Genomic DNA, 4694 nt, shown 5'->3' with positions numbered 1-4694 from the left:
CTCCTCTCTCTCTCTCTCTCTCTCTCAAAAATAAATAAACATTAAAATAATAAAAAAAAATGAACATGATAACCCCCCAGCCAAACTTATTGAAAAGAAAAGAAAAGGGACCCAAATAAATAAAATCACAAATGAAAGAGGAGAAATCACAGCCAACGCTGCAGAAATACAAATAATTATAAGAGAATATTATGAAAAATTATTTGCCAGTAAATTGGGAAATCTGGAAGAAATTGACAAATTCCTACAAACATATAAATACATACAAAATTGAAATAGGAGGAAATAGAAAATTTGAACAGACCCATAACCAGCAAAAAAATTGAATCAGTAAGCAAAAATTTCCCAACAAACAAAAGTCCAGGGCCAGATGGCTTCCCAGGGGAATTCTACCAGAAAATTAAAGAAGAGTTAATACCTATTCCTCTCAAACTGTTCCAAAACACAGAAATGGAAGGAAAACTTCCAACCTCCTTCAATGAGGCCAGCATAACCTTGGTTCCAAAATAAGAAAAAGACCTCACTAAAAAGGAGAATTACAGGTCAGTCTCCCTGGTGAACATGGATACAAAAATTCTCTACATGATACTAGCAAATTGAATCCAACAGCATATAAAAAGAATTATTCACCACAATCAAGTGGGATTTATTCCTGGGCTGCAGGGGTGGTTCAATATTTGAAAATCAATCAACATTAATTAATTAATTCATTCATTCATTCACGACATTAATAAAGGAAAGGATAAGAGCCATATGATCCTCTCAGTAGATGCAGAAAAAGTATTTGGCAAAATACAGCATCCATTCTTTATAAAAACCCTCACCAAGTAGGGATAGATGGAACATACCTTGACATCCTAAAGTCCATATATGAAGACCCACAGCTAATATCATCCTCAATGGGGGAAAAACTGAGACCTTTTCCTCTATAGTCAGGAACAAGACAGTGACGTCCACTCTTACCATTATTATTTAACACAGTACAGGAAGTCTTAGCCTCAGCTATCAGACAACAAAAGAAATAAAAGGCATCCAAATTGATAAGGAAGAAGTCAAACTTTCACCATTTGCAGATGACATGATACTCTATGTAGAAAGCTCAAAAGACTCCACCAAAAAATTGCTACAACTAATCATGAATTTAGCAAAGTCACAGGATATAAAGTCAAAGTACAGAAATCTGTTGCATTTCTATACACCAATAATGAAAGAAGCAGAAAAATAAATCAAGGAATCTATACCATTTACAATTGCACCAAAAAACACAAGATAACTGGGAATAAACCTAACCAAAGGGGTAAAATGTCTGCACTCTGAGAACATAGAACACTTACGAAAGAAGTTGAAGAGGACACAAAGAAATGGAAAAAAAACATTCCATACTCATGGATTGGAAGAACAAACATTGTTAAAATGTCTATACTGACCCAAACAATCTACACATTCAATGCAATCCCTATCAAAAAACCACCAGAATTTTTCACAGAGCTACAACAAATAATCCTAAAATTTGTATGGAACCATAAAAGACCCCAAATAGCCAAAACAATCTTGAAAAAGAAAAGAAAATCTGAAGCCATCGTGATTCCAGACTTCAAGCTATATTATAAAGCTGTAGCCATCAAGACAGTTTGGTACTGACACAAAAACAGACACATAAATCAATGGAACAGAATAGAAAGCCCAGAAATGGACCCACAACTATATGGTCAACTAATCTTCAACAAAGCAGGAAAGAAAATCCAACAGAAAAAAGACAGTCTCTTCAACAAATGGTGTAGAAATATATAAGGCAAGTTGAATTATGAAAACAGGGACAAGTGCACAAAGACCAGGAAGAACTGTTAATATGCAATTTCAAGACAGAGCATGTGGCTAAATTGAGCCAAGAGGATGAAGAGGTGAATGGGCATGTGTATAGGACTGCTTTCCTCCACAGTTTACTGCATTCAGCTGTTAGTGTGGACTTTGAGTTAAATTGCTTTCACTTGGTAGTCAAACCCAAATGTATCAAGGAAAACTGTGTATAAACTGATTTCTATATTCTATTGACATACTTACTTGCCAATTATGTATTAATTGGTTCATATTAGAGAAATATAAAATGCAGCAAAATAAACTGCCTTTGATTCTTTGTTTCTTTAACCCAGTAAAATAACTTAAACCAATTAAATATATTATACCATAGTTATGGCTCCCATATTTGTGGAGATTGTGCCCAAGGTATCCTATCATACTCATTAGCTTCAAGAGTAAATATAGTAGAGGGCTTGAAGTACACTTTAAATGAAACAATTTAAGGCTTATGGGCTGTAAATTAAAGCCAATTAAATGAAACTTCACTTAAATAGATCACTCTGAACTGAAACATTTAGTGCATTTTTTCTTTGCAGAAAATTTTACCAGCAAAACATAACATCTCATTTTCAATGGTACTCATCAAACAGACCAACATCAGATCATTATCTACACTGAAGTGTCATCGTGCTCAATTCTCTCATGAGTCCACTCACTTTAGATAATTTCTTCACTGTTGACAAAAATCCCATAGTCATTTTCTAATCAAATCTAATCGTCCTATTACTTACTGTACTCTCTAATACTATTTCAGCATATTCAGCATTGGTACTCTCCAGAGATCAGATGGTAAAATGACCTAGAGGAAGAACTCTAAGAAAAGAAACTAGAAAACTAATAGAGTGGTTAAAAAAAAAAAAAAACAAACCACACAGCACTTTAAGCCAGTCAATACCTAGTTGCAAAAGTTAGAACAAGACGATGAACCATTCATTTATAGCTGAAATTTTTAACTTGTCCTTTGGATTACATCAGGATTATAGAAATGGACTTCCAAGGGCCTGTGACTTGCTCTGGGTTTTGAGCAAAATTATCTGCTTATATGTATTTTTAGGTAGAGGGCATATATTTCTTATTGTAATTTCAATCAATCTTAACCCTCTAAAAAAATTAAAACCACTCATATAGAACAAAAGCATAGGTAGCTAAAAATGACACTCAGGATAGTTAGGAATGTATTTCTTTTTAAAAACATTTTTAAGGTTTATTTATTTATTTTTGAGAGACAGAGTGCGAGTGGGGGAAGGGCAAAGAGAAAGGTAGACACAGAATCCGAAGCAGGCTCCAGGCTCTGAGCTGTCAGTACAGACCCCGATGCAGGTCTCAAACTCACAGAGTGCGAGATCATGACCTGAGCCAAAGTCAGAGGCTTAAACGAGTGGGCCAACCAGGCACCCAAGTAGGAATGTATTTCTTAAAGATAAACAGATGACTTTTTGATAAAACGAATTATCTAATACCATCTTAAGTGAAATAGCATTTGGGTTAATATTTTAATGTCTATAACAAAAATAATTTGTATTTTTCTTTAATACATTTTTTAGAGTTCTGCATTTGAAAGTTGTAGTGTCGAATATTTGAGTAAATAGCAATATTTTGAATAAAAAGACCCAGCTACATTAAGACATTTTAGTTTAGAAAAAATAATCAAACCAGTCAGGTATGACATTGATTTCCATGAAAAGCTGAGGGTGACATGTTGGCCTAATAAGTTTGAGAGATGATCCCACCATAGATAATTTGAGAGCAAGAAGACAACTAGAGCCAGGGTAGCAAGAATTCACAGCAAGCAAAATTTCCTCTGAGAAGAATCCTGAGCTGGCTTGTTAAAGAAATTCTTGCTTTTACCTCCTTTGTGACACCCTCGTTCAAAAGTATATTCATCAGAGTGGGGCTGTCATGTTCTTTAAATTTCTATAGTTACCATGTTTCTGAACAAGTTAGATAATCAACACTTCCACTCTCTGACATAAAAAAAAGTCCTAGTCATATAAAGGACACTATCTACAATATAAAAGAAGAAACAGAGAAACAAAGTATTTTGAAATAAAGATGATATGTAGTTCCATAAATTGAAAATTTCTTCTGCTAGCTTAACCTTTATTATTGAGTCATAATAAATTATAATCTATCTTCATAGCTAACTACATGATTGTTTTTTCTATAGTTTAGCATCTTATTAGAAACAAGTTTAGGAGTGCCTGTGTGGCTCAGTCAGTTAGGTGTCTGACTTCGGCTACAGTCATGATTTTATGGTTCGTGGGTTTAGGCCAAGTGTTGGGTTCTGTGCCGACAGCTCCGAGCCTGGAGCCTGCTTCAGATTCTGTGTCTCCCTCTCTCTCTCTGCCCCTCCCCCACTCACACTCTGTCTCTCTCTCTCAAAAAAAGCATTAAAAAAATTACTTAAAAAAACAACAAATTTATAGAATAGCCATATATACCCAAAAGGTAGTTAACATTTTGAGCCAAAAAGTAGAAAAATAAATGTATCTATTTGCTTATTTTTAATTTCTTTACTTCATTCCTGATTTTGTGAGGACATTTATATGCGGACACACATTACATCAGGCAATTAAAAGAAAATAACATACCAATACCTGAGAAAACAAAATTGCAGTAGTCAAGGCAATAGAGAAAGAACACAAATATAAAAGCCTTCATATTTTACACAGGTACTAATTTTTAGTTGTTAATTTGACTTTGACATCCCTTGTAACTAAAAGAAAAGGCAAATGGAATCACTTACACGATGTACATTGTGTATAAGAGGAGAACATAACACTTACCTTGGGATGGTTTAAGTGAAGAGGAGAAGTATGAAAGTTCAAGTCATGAGA

The sequence above is a fragment of the Felis catus genome, chromosome B3, assembly GCF_018350175.1.
Source record: "Felis catus isolate Fca126 chromosome B3, F.catus_Fca126_mat1.0, whole genome shotgun sequence".
In the NCBI taxonomy this organism is placed as follows: domain Eukaryota; kingdom Metazoa; phylum Chordata; class Mammalia; order Carnivora; family Felidae; genus Felis; species Felis catus.
This window is presented reverse-complemented; position numbering follows the sequence as displayed.